The sequence below is a fragment of the Pinus tabuliformis genome, chromosome X (genome assembly GCF_031772625.1).
Source record: "Pinus tabuliformis cultivar Carrire ecotype Pingquan chromosome X, CPIR1, whole genome shotgun sequence".
Lineage (NCBI taxonomy): Eukaryota > Viridiplantae > Streptophyta > Pinopsida > Pinales > Pinaceae > Pinus > Pinus tabuliformis.
The window spans coordinates 859,343,347-859,350,441 of record NC_142308.1 but is presented as its reverse complement, the minus strand read 5'-3'; positions in this window follow the sequence as shown (position 1 = coordinate 859,350,441).

Genomic DNA, 7,095 nt, shown 5'->3' with positions numbered 1-7,095 from the left:
GGTACCCGACTAGATATTATGCATGCAGTGGGAATAGTTGGAAGGTTTCAGGCAAATCCAAAGGAAACTCATCTTCAGGCAGTTAAGAGAATTTTTAAGTATCTTCAAGGAACTCAAAACTATGGCTTATGGTATCCTAGAAGTACATATCTCACACTTCATGCATATATAGATGCAGATTGGGCAGGAAGTGTGGATGACAGAAAAAGCACTAGTGGTGGTGCATTCTTCATGGGTCCTAGGTTAGTATCTTGGTTCAGCAAGAAACAGAGTTCAATTGCATTATCTATAGCTGAAGCAGAATATGTAGCTGCTGCATCTTGCTGCACACAACTCCTCTGGATGATGCAAACATTACAAGACATGAAAATCACTTGTACTCCACCTATCCCCATTCTATGTGATAATACAAGTGCAATCAGCATTTCAAAAAATCCAGTCATGCATTCAAAGACCAAGCACATACCTATCAAATATCATTTTCTCCGAGAACAAGTGCTTGAACAAAAGGTCAAGTTGGAGTATGTTCCCTCTAAGGAACAAGTTGCTGATATTTTCACCAAACCACTGCCCAGGGAGACATTTGAATACCTCAGACAGAAGTTGGGGGTAGTTGATGCATCATTTTGTTGTTGAATCTTGTCTGTTTCAGAGAAAAGTGGTTGTATGCAAGTTGAGTGAGGAGGATCCGCGTACATACGCCATTTTGTGAAGGTACAGTCGCGTATATGTTTTTTTGAAGAAAAGCAGTAGGGTCAGGCTCAAGATGAAAAGAGTTTGATATGGGTCTGACAGAGACCATCTGGCACAGGTTCAGGGGGAGCATATATTCTTCTAATAATGGATTGTTGGCATTATCTTAGAAGATCTTGGTTCAAATTCGCAGTTGTTTTGATTTCAGGTGGAACTAGTGCAACAGGAGAACATGGGTGCTGGTCTGAATAATGATTGACAAATGCTACTGATGTTAATTGTTGATAATTGTCAGAGTCTTGCTGTAGATGTTTTGTCTCTAAGTCTTATATTTCTTTTATCAAGGTCATGTAACGGCCTATTTTGGTTTCCCCACTATGCCTGGGATGAATGATGTAATGTTCTTATTTTATCATGTATCCCCACTTGGTTGGGTGAATCAATACTGGTATATTCCCATTTAATGGGAGATGGATGTATGTATGAGTCTTTGGTGATAGGAAGGTCATTTATGATGTATAAAGTCATGTTTCTTTTATAGAACATCTTCTTACAGACCTTGCCTACAAGTCAGGGGGAGCTTGGACAGCACAGCAGGGCAAAGATTTTAGCGTGGTCTCAGAGGGAGCATAACCCTTTGCCCTTGATGTCAAAGGGGGAGAATGACTTTGAGTGAATTTGGGTTGCCTTTAAGTGTTGTCCTTGATGGCAACTCACTCAAATGGCAAATCATAGTTCAAGCTCTCAGAATGAAAGAAAATGAGGTATACGCAGGTTCCTCGTAACAAAGTCGCATATACATGTGGGTGTACCGATCAGAAGGCGTGTATACATATGCACGCACTTTCATGCAAAAAAAAGTGCGTACATGTGGGAAAACTTATGGTTGGTCCATGGTATTTAGTCTAACATATTTGAACCTATGTTTTTGGTCCTTGGTATTGCATTTAAGGTATTAAACCCAAGTATTGGGTCCCTAGTATTAGTTCTCGATGGTTTTGGAGCATGGTTTGAGTAAGGCCTAAGAATAGAAAAAGGGAAGGAGATCATTTGGGAAGGGCACTGACTTATGTGTTGAATATCTTGAGAAGAGCAAGATCTGGAATACTGGTGATTGGTTGGGAGTTACAGCTGGATCTGAATCAAGGAGGAACCTGAGCATTACACGATGGTTAAGATCTATTGATGGGTCAAGATCTCAAGGCTTGAATAGTAGTATCATTGTGTGATTTTGATCTATTATATTTGGTGCATGATTAGATCTATAAATCTGATAATATGGGTATAACTGATGTCTGATTAAGTAAAAGGATAAATTATCTTTTATAGATCTGTACGCAAGTTCGACACAGCGGAGGCGCGTATACACGCAGGTTAAGCAAGTGAATACTGCGTATACGTTGTTTGGCTTTGTCACAGCTGCGTATGTACGCAGGTTTCTATTGGTGAAGTAGCATATGTCTCTTGAAATATGTTTTAGCTGCTTCTGTTTATTGCTGCAGTGTTCTGGGTTCAGAATTGGTGTTTGGTTACTGGTATTGTTTTCTGGTTACAGCATTCTGAGAAGTTATTGGTTGATTCAGTATTTGTTTGTACAAAGGAGGTTGGTTAATGCAGATATACTTGATGATTAATTGATATTCATGGATCTAGTCTGAAAATTTATGAAACGTGGTCCCTGGAAGAAAAGAGAAGGTTGTAGCCTTCTGTAGGTCAGCACCTACGTACTAGTACCTCAGCTAGTACAAGAGCTAAGGGGGTTGTAGCTCCCTTCCAGGAGAAGCTGGAGAACGAGAGAAGGTTGTAGCCTTCTGTAGGTAGCAGCCTGCGTACTGGTATAAGACTGCACTAGTACAGAAACATTGTAAAAGGAAGTTTCTAATTGAAAGAAGATAGAGACAAATTGCAGCAGCTGGTTGTCACCCACATTGGGTTTCCACCTTATATATTGTGTTCTTATGTGTGATTGCCTATTCTGTTTTACTATTCCCGTTGATTGTTCATATGGTTTGACGCACAAATTAATGATCCACATCTGAAGAATAATCTAAATTACAAGTCTGCTAATAGACGGCGGTTTCCTTAACTGAAGTTGCGTACATATGCAGTATTTACTAACTAAAGTAGCATGTATAAATCTGATTGTGAAATGAAAAATAATTGACTTGATAATACTGATTCACCCCCCCTCTCAGTATTATTTCCAACAAATCATATTTATATATGCTACTTCAGTGAAGGGAACTCACGTGTGCATGCAATTTTTCTTAAGGAAACCAAGATATATCTAGTGAACTTGTGATTCAATTAACTCATCATATGTTGATATTTAATCAATGCATAAGTACTTTATTAAACATTAAACAATAACCATGTGAAGTAATAAAAGAATAAACCATCACACATAAGCAACACACATGAACACCAATATTTAAGGTGGAAACCCAATGTAGGAGAAAAATCACCTGCTGCTGTTGTCTCTGTCTTCTTTTAATATAAAGAATAATATGTTTACAATATTGTACTCGTGCAGACTCATACTAGTACGTAGGCACCCACCTACAAAAGGCTACAACCTTCTCTCGTTCTCCAGCCTCTACTAGAAGAGTGCTACAACCCCTATCTCTTATACTAGCCGATATGTTTACTAGTCTGTAGGTGCCGACCTACGGAAGGCTACAACCTTCACTCGTTCTCCAGCTGGTACTGCAAGGGAGTTCCAACCCCCTAATAAAATCACCAGCCACTACTGGTAGGAAGCTTTGATTTCCTTACCGAAGGCTCCCACCTTCAGTATCCTCATGGGACCATGTTTCATAAAGTTTCATACTCGATACTCTTGGTACACAACAACACAATATGTAGGCCACGTTTCATCAAATTTTCATACTAGACCCATAAAAAACATTGAAGCTCAAAATCAATCACAACTGCAATACATCCAGCAAATACATCTGCATCAACCAATCAATGAAACCCAATCATCAATCTCTAATATAACTGAAACCCAACCATCAATCTCTGAATCAACCATAACTAAATCAATCAATCATTGAAACCTTTGACATACTGTGGTGAAGTAAAATTATAAGTGCGGACACAAACAACTTCCTCTAGCCCGATAATGGGTCTAGCCACAAATGATACATTCTATCGAATATTTCCTTAGGTTAGAACCAATTAAGAGGGCCTACCTCTTAGTATGCTTATCCCATTTGATGATGTCCTTGCTTGCTCACTCCAGCTATCTCTCGCTTCCTTCTTCAAAGACCTGAAACAAGTAAACAACAACAAATAACAACCGTGATAATAGACAAATTGTAATTCAACCTACTTAAAAAGTCAAGAAACATTAATCCATGGGTCTAGGGACATTTTTCTGGCCTTGGACTTCTTCCGTGACCCTACTTTCTCCTACTCCCTATTGCACTTAACCCGGAACAGAGTAGTCTCTGGGTCTGCTCCTCCCTGGTCGGATCGCTACTCTTCCTCTTCTGTCTCCAGGGAGGAAGACTTCTGACTCCTATTGGAGTCGTGATCCTCCTCTTCTTCCTGTCCTTTTGTCTACTTTTTGGCAGCGTGCTCCGCTTTGTCTTTGTCCTCAACCTCTTTCTTCCTCTTCTCGGCCAACTGTTCCATATTTAGTCTGGCGTCTTCCTTCTTACGCTTTGCTGCAGACTTGCTAGAACCAACTGTCAAGTCTAAGGTGATGTGCCACTCTGCTAGCCAGCGGTAGAGGACTGCCACGATCACCTCGTTTGTGGCAAGGCATGGAAGGTCATACCAATTTTGCTCAGGGTCCTTCCGTGCTCGCATGGGGACACAGTGGAAGTCCACCTTGAACTCCACATACTCTGCCAATTGGTTGAAGATAGTCAGTGACAACCGCAGTTTACAGTTGATAGCCATGTTGATACTCATCTCCATCAAGATCCAAAAGATCTTTCTACCCTTGACCCTTTGGGGGTCCTTGGGGGCCCAGAGCGAAGCGAACTTCACTACTTCCAACAAATCTTGCGCGACTGGAGGAAACTTACTATCCTTCGGTAACTCCCATGCGACCAGCATTATGGATAGCAACAACCATGCATAGTGAAAAGTTTTGTTGTGGTCCTGCACCTCTCTGCAAGTCACAAGGAACTGACTACAGAGGTAGCGTTCCCAGTTGAATTGTATGCCCTCCACGCACTGGGCCGCTAATGATACGACTGGTGCTGACACTTCATTTGCGCGACACTTTCTCATAATTTTCCCTGCCAGGATCTGGGTGGCTACTCTGATCGCGGGGTCAATTATACTAGAAATGGAGTAGCCACGCGGCTTCTTGATGAGCTTAAATTTGTCCTTCATTTTCTCGGTGAGGTTGCACTCACGTGTCTTTTCGCTAAATTCCATGGCTGGATTTAGTCCTGAATGCGGCAGCTGAGTGATCCTATGGATTAACATGTCAGTGATCGGTATTGGTTCTTCCAACCACAAGAACCCATCGTGCACCAAGAATAGTAGCTATTTGATCACTATCATGGTTATGGGTGCACGGTTGTAATGTGGCACCCATAGCATGTTTAGTTTTCTTGCCTTGTCCACCCTTTTTATCCATTTCCTTGGCTCTAGCACAGTCGCACCAGTGTCCTTATAGAAGACACAATGCATGAACTGATCAGTCGCTAAGTGGGGAAAGTGCTCCGTATCGGCCATGAGTGCTAATGCCTTGGAAAAGGGTGGTGGATGAGACATGCATGGAGAGGATAAATTCTTGTTGGCCATGTGATGGAGTGGCCAAGTGTCCAACACAACTCAAGAACTGAGACTGTTTGGGTGATATCATTGGAAGTAGAAGAGAATAACAATACATGAGATTGTAGTTCATCATCGGATTGACTATACTCTTTCATTGGGACTTCACTAGAGTCGAGATGAGATCTTGGTAGACCTATGTGGGGGTGGATGCTTTGATGGAGATAGGAGTTAGCCAAGGAGACAACATGATGTGTTGATGTTGGCTTGGTTTTGACGAGCCTAAGATGATAGGTTGATGGACTTGTAGTTGTGACTAGTGGAGCCTTCATGTGGATGTATGTGGTGATCTTGGATTCTTTTTTATTTTCCAAGGAGCTTAAATCAAGGACTTGGGTAGGCCAAGTACAAATTGATTCAAACGCAATATGGGATATGTCTCTTTAGAGCATACTTTGCAGATAAAGATCATGCTTGAGATCCCTTACTCACATGATCCATTAGTGGAGTCAAGTGGATGTGGTTGTAGCTATGATGGGACCTTGGTGTGAGACCATTGAGTCATGGGTTGAGTTTGAGAGACTTAACCATGGCAGCCTAATTTGCAGAGTGGGATGATTGATGAGATTGATTTTTCCATGATATAGAGAGCCTAGTTGAGGAGGAGGACTTGGATAACTATGTAGACCTTGGACAATATGCATATGAGATGATGAGGCAAGTGGGACTTTCCTTCTTCATAGAGATGTGAGTAGCATTTTTCATATATGAGGAGATATGAGGAGTGGAGAGACGTGGCTGATGATAGGAGAAATGTATACGGGTGACTTGATGGAGCACCTTGAGACGAGGTTGCAAACATTGGGACATCACGAGAGGATTGCATAATTAACCTGGTGATTATGAGTTTCAGGATCTCTTCATGAACTTGGATGTGGTGTAGATAGCAGAGATGTCAGATGGAATTCGGTTAGAGGTCTTTGCATGACATATGGCATGAGATGCATTTACTTGAGATGATGATGTGGAGGATTCCTTGTTGGAGTCAGGATAGTGAATACAATATTTGTTGTTGAGTATGTGACAAAGTGCTAAAGAAATGACTAATCACAATGTGAGGATGTGCATTCTCATAAGTTGGACACTGTGATTGGACTGATCACCCAAGTAGTTCAAGTCATGGGGGTTAACAATGTGCAAAGAAATGTGAAAATTATGTTGGAGTGTGTTAGCAGAGTTCACAGGTGGCTCAATACATAAGGATTTGAGAGTCAAAATGGTAGCAATTGCAAATTGACGCATTGTAGGTAGATATTGGAGGGAGAGTCCTTCCATGGTGACTTTAAGTAGTGGGTATACTCACAATGTATTGTGATTGATCACTTGATGACTAAGATATTTTGAGAGAATTTCTACATGGGATTTTCTTTCTAGATGAGAGAGTAGGGGAAGTCATTTATATTTGATGTGACCTAGAATGAGGTGCATTATAACAATTTTGTTGGCGAGGTTAGAGTGAGACGAGTAGTCCTACTCCATCTTCTCGCGATTCAGGGACTTAGGGATGTTTTTCAATGGCATGAGATGTTATCTTGATGATTAGTCTTCTTGAGGATGTACTACCTTTGGTGATGGATGGATTGTTTGAAGGGGTGGGGGGGGGTT